This window comes from Ochotona princeps, chromosome 6 (genome assembly GCF_030435755.1).
Source record: "Ochotona princeps isolate mOchPri1 chromosome 6, mOchPri1.hap1, whole genome shotgun sequence".
NCBI lineage: Eukaryota > Metazoa > Chordata > Mammalia > Lagomorpha > Ochotonidae > Ochotona > Ochotona princeps.
This window is the reverse complement of record NC_080837.1, coordinates 12,016,077-12,025,667: the sequence shown is the minus strand read 5'-3', so window position 1 is coordinate 12,025,667 and position 9,591 is coordinate 12,016,077. Positions and strand designations below refer to the sequence as shown.

General features: G+C 53.0%; 1 non-coding gene across 1 annotated transcript; it reads left to right on the top strand.

Moving 5' to 3' along the window:
• The first annotated feature begins 501 nt into the window (after positions 1 to 501).
• Positions 502 to 574, top strand: TRNAR-UCG (transfer RNA arginine (anticodon UCG)). The gene has a single exon. It is a non-coding gene; the product is annotated as a tRNA-Arg (tRNA).
• Positions 575 to 9,591: the final 9,017 nt, after the last annotated feature.

Below are 9,591 nucleotides of genomic sequence, written 5' to 3'. Positions count from 1 at the left end.
CACCCACGACCCGGCCGCGGTCCGGGTGTCTACGGGCTGCCCCGCTCCGGACGCGGCTCCCCGAGCGCACAGAGGCCGTCGCGCCCCTCCCCGCCCCGGCCCCCGTCGCGAACCCGCAGAACCTCGGTGCTTCCCGGGCGACGGATCCCGAACCCGGCCGAGGACGCGGCGTCTCCCCACGCGGCCTGCGCAGCCCCGGGCGCCCGGACACCTCCACCGTGCAAGCTCGCAGGCAGCCGCAACTTCCCGTCTGCTCCCGGTTGGTTCCCGCGGCCACCCAAGAGGCGGGCGGACACTGCCCGCACGACCAATGGGAGAGCTACTAATGGAACGGCCCGTCCGCGGGGGGGAGCAGAGGGAATGCTGAGTGGGCTCTCGCTACAAAAACGGAAGAACCAAGGGCCAACCTCCCCTTCTGAAAAAGCTGGTGGGTTGCTCCCGAGCCAGCGGCTAGACTGTAATAATACGTTTAGGTCGCTCAATAGGGAAGAGCTGCTGACTGGCCGCGTGGCCTAATGGATAAGGCGTCTGACTTCGGATCAGAAGATTGCAGGTTCGAGTCCTGCCGCGGTCGGAGGGAGCTTGTGGGAAGCTTTTTGCTCATCCTTTCCCGCGCGTCCTGGTCAAGGCTTGCGAGAGGTACAGGACGCAGGGCTGGCTTCCCTGCTGCACTGGCGCTGCTCCCACCGGCCGCGCACCTGGCAAAGCAGATCTGATCTGAAATCCAGTAGCCACTACAGAGCTGAGTGAGGATTCTTAAGAGATTTCACAGAAAATGGAATTCAAGTTTAGGAAATGAAGCATTTTGGAAATTCGTGTATTTTTTTCATAATATACATTTTCACTTTTCATAATATGCATTTGTGAAGACTCTCCATCTTCTAGTACAGTACAGCTACTGCAGGCTGCAAAGTATCGCTTACCTGTAGTTCAGAATAACAATGACCACTACACTGCTACTGGAGCCCTCTAACCAGTGCACCCAAAACCGCACATAGTGGGGTCACCTCTTTGTTCCTCCCAATCATTCAGTACTTTCTGGTTTCCTACCTAACGTTACATGTTTCCTATATTTAAAAATATGGGGCCCGGCACAGTAGCCTAGTGGCTAAAGTCCTCGCCTTGCATGCGCGTGGGTCCCATATAGGCACCCACTCATATCCCAGCAGCTCCACTTCCCATCCAGCTCCCTGCTTGTGGCCTGGGAAAGCAGTCGAGGACGGCCCAAAGCCTTGGGACCCTGTACCTGCGTGGGAGACCCGGAAGAAGTTCCTGGCTCCTGGCCTTGGATTGGCTCAGCTCCGGCTGTTGTGGCCACTTGAGGAGTGAGTCATTAGACAGAAGATCTTTCTCTTCTGTTGATATACCTTTCCAACAAAAACAAATAAATCCTTAAAATTTAAAATAAAAACATGATTGGCAGGGTGGCCACAGTGGCTAGCACACTAATCTGCCTGTGGCACCAGAGAGACATCTGTGTCCTGGCTACTCTGCAATCCAGTTCCGTGCTTACAGCCTGGCGAAGCAGCAAAAGGTTACTCCGATCTCTGGTCTCCTGCACCCACAGGGGAGACCCAGGTGAGGATCATGGCTTCAGGCTCTCGACCTGGTATCTGGGAAGGGAAGCTGGAGAAGACAGCAAGCCGCCCAGTGGCCCATGATGCGGTCCGTGTGGGATCCCAGAGGCATCTGCCCTTCTCAGCATTGTCAGAAAGCACCGTGAGAATCTACCAACGCTTTCCATCAGGATTCTCCTGTGCCTGATCAATGGGCTTCTCAAAGAGACTGGATGTGAAGACCCAGACGAGGAGATGGCAGGTCCCAGCACCAACCAGCAGGTAGAAGGCAATGCTATTTAGCCCAACCCAGGTCTCTCATGTGGACGGGTACCTTGGCCTGAGCCAAACATGACCCCAGTGTTCCCCGCACCAAACCACTCCATCTCAGCTCTCTCGTCTACCCATGAGTGCAGTGGCCCAGTCCGTGGAAGCTCCCAGAAGTCATTCCCTCCCTGTCAAACATGCCCTCAGCTGCTTCTACTGCAATATGTCCCCAGAGCCTCATCCCAGGCAATCTACAGCACCTTACCTCTCTGGTTTGGGGACCAGAGTGGCATGTCCTAGCCCAGAATTCCCCATCTTCCCCATCGATCTCAACAAACAAACAAACAAACAAACAAAAACTGTGTATAGTTAACACAACACAAATTTACCCTGAGTCTAGTGGCCTAGTTAGGGTGACCCCAACTAGCCCAGAATGCGCCCCAGCTATTGACAGTTTTTGTCCCAGCGATGTAACATTTGCCTAGGTACTAGGCAACCTAGGCAGTTGCCTACAACTAAGGCCCAACTTATCTTTTAATTCTATTTGCCATAAACTTTTGTAAAGTACCCTCATTATTCAAATAAGAAGGCTCTGTGAGCTGCAGCATGGAGAGTTCAGCCTGAACTCTGTCATCATCCGCCTCCCCATGGCTCTTTGGGTGACAAGAGGTGTGTGTCACTTCTGTCGTTTGTTCTGAGTTGTATACAGTGGCAATAAACAGGAACTTCTGTATGCTGTAGGCTTTTCTTGTGTGATGCAGTGGACCACTCTGAACGTGGTGGTTCTCACTGACTTCTGGCTCTGGCTGTGGCCCAGCCCTCCTCCAGACCCATCACACCTGCAATCAAGGACAAGCGGGTGGTTTTCTGACTTGTCTGAATGTCAACCGATGTCAAAAATGCCTCCCATAGTGCCTGGTGCCTCTGGCTAAGAGATGGAAGCCACGAGTTTCCACAATACAGCGAGTACTCAGGAACCAGAATGGGGTGGGGGTGCTGATACAGTGACTCCACAAGTTAGTCCTCTGCATGCAAGCACCAGGATCCCATATGGACACCGGTTCTTGTCCCGACTCCTCCACTTTTCATCCAGCTCCTTGTTTATGGCTTGGGAAAGCAGTGGAGGATGACCAAAGGCCTTGGGACCCTTCACCCACATTGGAGACCCAGAGGAAGCTCCCGGCTTCTGATTGGAATTCCAAGAGCTCCCCTCCCAATCCAGCTTCCTAGATACACGTTGGCTTCCTGACTCCCCAGGTGAGAGACCAAATGAGAACGCCCGGCTCCTGCTTTATCTTGGCCAAGCCCTGGCTGTTCTGGCCACTTGGGGGAAAGAATCAGCAGATAGAAGTTCTCTGAATGTGTATGTGCGTGTGTTTGTCTCTTTCTCTGTCTTTTGAATACGTTAATTAAAAATAATAACTTTTGGTATAAACATACAAAATCCATACTTCAAAAAGTTTTCAGAAAATACATGTTATGAAAAAAATTGTGCATACACTTAAAAATATTTTGCACCAGGATAAACATTTCCTTTAATGAATTGTTTCCTAGGCAGAGAGAAAGATGTTCAGTTGGAGAGTCAAGGTTGTACCAAGCCAAACCCAGGCACTCTAGTACTTGGGGGCAGGCATCCCCAGCCCCGTCTCAGCTGCTATGCCAGATACCCAGCCCTCAACTTACCTCTGAACTCCATTTTCTCATGGACTTTTTGCCATGCCTTCATCCACGGGGAACCTTGCGCGGACACAGGGAGAGGATAACCAACGACAAGTCACCCTCCTGGAGATGGAGACGAGGAATGTCTGCTGTGAGTACCAGCCTGTGTCCAGGGCTTGGCTGCCACACACGAGTCAGGGGCTGGAGCCAGGACTCGACCCCAGTGCTCCAAAATCGGGCTCAGAGGTGCTTGCACCTCAGCCAAACATCCACCCTCACTCTACTTTCTGCCATGGCATTTTGTCAACCGGGCAGGATTTCTTTTTTTAAAGAAATTTATATCCTAAGATCGGACTTTTTAAAAGATTTATTGTATTTTTATTGGAAAGGCAGATACACACAGAGGAGGAGAGACAGAGAGGAAGATCTTCTATCTGCTGATTTACTCCCCAAGCATCTGCGATGACCAGAGCTGCATCAATCCGAAGCCAGGAGCCAGGAACCTCTTCCAGGTCTCCTGCATGAGTGCAGGGTTCCAAGATTTTGGGCCATCTTCCACTGCTCTCCCAGACCACAAGCAGGGAGCTGGATGGGAAGCAGGGCTGCCAGGATTAGAACCAGTGCTCTTATGGGATCCTGGCGCATGCAAGGCGAGGACTTTAGCCCCAAGATTGAAGTTTTTAAAGAGAATATCCCTGCCCCCCTGAAGGTTTTAAGATGGATAGGCCCCTTCCTTGCTATTCCTCTTCTGCATCCCTGGTGGGATAGAAGCAAAGCACCCTTCCCCACTTTGGACTCATGCACTGTCCAACCTGTCCAACTGTCCACAGCAGCCCTGGCTTACAGCTGCCCCTCCTCCCCCCACCCCCCCAGCAATGTACATGGTTGTCCCATAAGTTGTCAAAGCAGGACCTGTCGCAGCGTAGGGATTGCATTAACCACAACAGGCAGAGCTGTCTGTGGACAGGCCAAGTGCCAGCCAGGCTCCTTCTGAGGACAGGGCAGGGATCCAAATACTCTTTGTCTCAGGTCCCTACGAGGTATCTGAGGCCTGGCTGGCATCCTATGGCCTTAGCTGGGAGAGTGACTTCATTCTTCAGAAAGAATGGAGAGGTAGCTAAGTCACAGAGCCTTGGCAGGGGCAGAGAAGCAAGGCACGAATGCAAAGATATAGAGCAACCCACTGACCGCTGGACACGAGGGCCTGCAGGAGCATGTCAGAGTCCCAGAGCAGGGGCTGTCACCCAGGGACCCATGCTTGGGACTCAGTTTCCACACAGCCAGAAGCAGGGAGCTCACTACCCCACAGGAGGCCCCGGGGAGGACATGAAGACAGTCTCGTCCTTGTGCCATCCTAGTTTCTTAGCTCCGCACTGTGGAGAGGCGATGGGGGCAAGTAAGGCAAGTGCAGGTGCCATTCCCAGCTTGTCAACTCAACCTAAACCATCCCCAGCACTTCAAGTCAGCCCAAGGCAGCAGCCCCTAAGAGGACAGGCCTCCCGGGGCACCCCTTTCCCAGGCATGAAAATTTAGGTATACAAACACCACAACCAGAGTGGGGCCTGAGAACACTGGCTGGGACCTAGAGAGCCCAGGAGAGCTACAGGGCAGAGGCGGCCTTCCCTGGTACCTCTGCCTGATCTGGGCAGGTGGCAGGGAAGTCAGCTCACCTCTGGCTGGAGATCCAGGGAGGGCTCTGGCACCAGTCAGCACACTCACAGCTCATGCCCTCTGCCAGGCTGCTCGGGTGTCCTCAGGGATGCCTTGGGATGGGCTCTGGTGTGGGCCCGCATGGCCCTGTGACATGGGATTCTGGAGCCTCCACAGAAGCTCCCCGATAATTGTGGGGTCCCAGAGGCTCCACAGCCTCAGGCCCACAGGGTCCTGGCTCACCTGCCTGCTGTGCTCCACCACCTGAACAAAGCCTGTCCTAGCCAGGGTTTTCAAGAAGCAGAGCCAACGTACATGCTTGTGTGTATATGTGCATGCATGTGTGAGTATGTGCGGGTATATGTGCGTATATGTACATTGCATGTGTGTGATGTGTGCGTGTGTATTATGTGTATAACGTTGTGTTGCATGTGTGCACGTGTATATTGTGTGGCTGTGTACATATATGTACACACGTGCTATGTGTTTTATATGTGCGTGTGTGCATGTGTGTTGCATGTACGTGTGTGTGTGTGTGTGTGTGGACAGAGAGACACTGAATCAGCTCACCTGAGTGTGCCAGCTGGCAGATCTAGAACACAAAGGGCAGGCTGCAGACTTGGGGGGTGCAGCAGGAGCTGACTCTGCAGATCCAACGCAGCCTAGAGACGGATGTCCTCTCTGGAGGGCATCCCAGTCTTCTCTTCTACAAAGCCCACCCAAGTCGAGGAAAACAGCTTGCTTTGCTCAGCCTGCCAGTGTGGAAAACGTTTGTACCTTCGCAGTAGCGCCTGGATAGACAGCCCCCTAGTCCAGACATGGAAACACACACAATCATCATGGGGCAGCTGCGGGTCCTGGGGAGACCCCTGTGATTTCACCTGCCATCTAGACCACACCTTCAGACATCACAGAGCAATGGACATGCATTGGCCTCTCACCTCCAGGCCAACTCCATCCCATCAGGACTTGTCCACTCTCTCAGCAGGCCAGCACTGTGGTCCTCAGTGACCTTACCACTCCAGCCAGCCCATGTCCCTCTCAGACTACAGTGCCCTGTCCTAGGCCAACTTCCTCCAGGGATTTGCTTGTTAGTGAATTCTTCAGGAAGCACCCAGTGGAGAACAAGCAAGGGCACAGGCTAGGCAAGATGGGATTTCTGGCAAATCCCCCAGCTTCAGCCTAATCCCATGGAGGGATCCCAGTTGGTCCTGAGCTTTCCTTCTCTTTCTTTTTCTTTTCCCCACATACCCATGAGGCCAGGAGCCTGGGTCTCAACACGGATCTCGCACATGGGTGGCAGGAACCCAGCTACCTGCGACATCAGCACCGCCTCCCAGGATCGCTGTCAGGAGTGAAAGGTGGGAGTTGAATCCAGGCACTTTGTGGGGTGCAGGTATGTTAGCTGCTGGGTAAACACAGACCCTTGCTCCAGGCTGTGAGGAGGCTGGGGCAAGCCCTTCCAGCTCCCGGCTCAGCAGGGATGAAGCTCCAGGCCTCTGAAGGCAGTTGCAGGTGCTAAGGGATGTGAGGGGACCTGGGCAGAAACAGCACAGCATGCTCTGCTGCGCTCAGGCCGCAGACACCACTCTGGTGTGACCCAGTTCACAGCTGGGAAGTCTGTGGTGCGACGTTTTGGTGCCCTGAGGCCGTGACCACTGTCCCAGCAGCAACGGCCAGCGTACTGCCGGACCTGTGCCACACGAAGGGATCTCCAAAAATTCACGGAAAGTGAGCGACTTCATAAGGACTTCAGATAAGCACATCTTCCAATCTCACTTTTTCCACCAACAGACACTCAAGAAATGTTTGGGAAATGAACACAGGAAGAAATAAACAGGTGTCAATCAGGGATCAGGAAACAGAATCCAAATATGCATTAAGTGGAAAGGGACTTAATGTCAGGAAAACTGCTCATAAAACTGCTGGGAGCCCAGGAACGTGGTCGGAGTGATTCTGGACCCTACAGTGCTGGCCCCTCGGAGGCAGCCACCTCCATTGCCATGTGGGAGACAGGATATCAACAGGTGGTCTGGGAACGTGTCACTTCAGTTGTGGTCCAAGAAGCTGAAAGTAGGCACCTATGGGGCTGGTGTTGTGGCATGGTGGGGTAAGCTGCCACCTGTGATACTAGAATTGCCTATCAAAGTACCAGTTTAAATCCGGTTGATCCAGCTTTTGATCCAGCTTCCTGTTAATGCACCTTGGAAAGCAGCAGAAGATAATACAAGTATTTGCTCCTGCCATCAATGTGCGAGACTGAGAGAGAAAGTGCCCGGCTCATGATTTTGACATGGCCCAGTCCTTGCTGCTGTGGTCATTTGGGGAATAAACTAGTAGATGGAAGATCTTTCTGCCTCTGCCTCTCTCTGCATCATTTTGCTTTTTGAATAAATGAAACAAATCTTTAAAAACAAGAAAGAAAGTAGTTACTTATGACCTTGATCCTGGACAGGAAGCAGAAGGCTGAGGGCCGGAGTGTCTCCATGGAAACGCTCCATCCCAGACAGGGCCAGTTCCTCCTTGCAAATTTCTTCTCTTTAGTCCCTTGAATTCCTATCTAGAATACTAACTGCAAGAATCTAGATAAAGTAGCTTCAGGCTTTCAGTTTGTGTAGTATAGCTTGGCATTTATTATTATTATTATTATTATTATTTGAGACAGAGACAGAAGATGGAGAAAAAGAGCCAGTCCCCACCTGCTGGTTCATTCCTCAAACGTCTAAAACAGGCGGTACTGGGTCAGGCTCAAGTCAGGAGCTCAGTTCAGCTATCCCATGTGGGTGGCAAGAAACCAGCTATTTGAACCACCACCACTGCTTCACAGCCTGATCTGCCCCAGTCCCAGCCTCACACTCAGCAGCAGGAGTGGTGGCCCAGCAGGGGAACCCCCACAGCTCTCCTGCTGGGCTCACCCCTCATCCCAGGTCTGACGTGTGCTGGTGGGAGCTGTGACCCAGACTGGCATGACTTGGCATCCACCAGTGGGTGCTGCAGCCTGGTTCAGCCCGGCCTACTCCAGTTCCAACTCATGCTAGCAGTTGCTGCAGCCTAGCCCAGCTCAGCCAGCCCCCAGTCCTGTGAACTGAGTGGTGTTGCAGCCCAACTGGGCTTGTCCTGCACCCTGTCCTGGTTCTCACATCTGCCAGTGGGTGCTATGAACTAGCCCAGCCTGGTGTGCCCCCAGACCTGACCCACACATGTGCTGGCAGGTGCTGTAACCTGGCTTCATCTGATTTGCTCCCAGCCTTGGTTCTTGCACTTACCTATCAGAGCAGTTCCCCAAGCTCCTCTATCAGGTCTCCTCCCAGTGGCAGATCTCACGCACCAGTAGGTCCTTGACCCAGCTTGACTTTGCCCACTTCCTGTCCTGGCAGGAACAGTGGCCTTGCCCAAGCAGCCCCCATACCCGATCCTCTGGTGGTGTGTCATGCCAGCCTGCAGTCCTGCCTGCCTATCCAGGGCCCAAGCACATTCGCTCATGGGTCCCCAGATCCTGTCTATTGGCATGCTAGTGTTTGTCCCTCACATATTAAAAATAAAATAAGTGGCTGTGCTGGCACACAAACTTGACATTAACAAGGCCCAGGATGTCCACCAGCTGTTGGCTGCTTTTCTCCCAGCAAGTAACACTTGCCTAGGTACAAGGCAGCCTAGGCCATTGCCTACCGCAGGGGCCCACTTCTTTCTGCATCTGAAGTTGCTCCTGTGTCACGGGCTGGGGGTGTGGAGATGGATGCAATAGGATCCCTGTCTCCCCTAGACCCACTGTTGCATGGAAAACACGGATGAACGGAGAGAGGCTGACAAGCAGAGTCGGTCTGGCAAGCGCTGGCTGGTTGGTTCTGTGGATAGCTATATTATTGGAACTGGAAATGGGACAATACAAAGCTGTGACTAAAAGCAGAGTGGTTAAGAATGTGGACTCTGAGTCCTCATCCTGGTTCGACCACTGACCACCTGTGACTGGAGTAAATTCCTCAGTCTCTGTGCCTGTGGGCTGAGAGGAAGAGGAGCTGTCATTGAAGGGCATCAGGAAGACGAATGATGAAGGGTTAAGGACAGCGTTTGGCACAGCATCTCCACTCAGTAATTGCAAACTGTTAGAAGGTTCTCCCTTTGGGAACAAGTCTGAAAGACGCAAATCCTGAAATGTTCTAAACGTTAATCAATAAGTCTCAGTTCCCGGTGAATTGCACTCTGTGCTTGTCACAATTACCACTCGGGGGCGCACTGCGGTCGACTCAAAAGACATACCTGAGTTTGGACGGTTTTGAATCGTGTTGGGGGTGGGAGCTGGCCAGCGGGAGGCCTCCGGGAACTAACACTGAGAAGGCACAAAGAGAAGGAGGGCTGGGCTACAGCCGAGGCTAGTGTCCTATACTAAGCACCCGATGCAAAGGAGCAAGACTCCGCTGCAAGAGAGGGGTCCAGTTGTGTGAGAAGGTCTGGGACACTC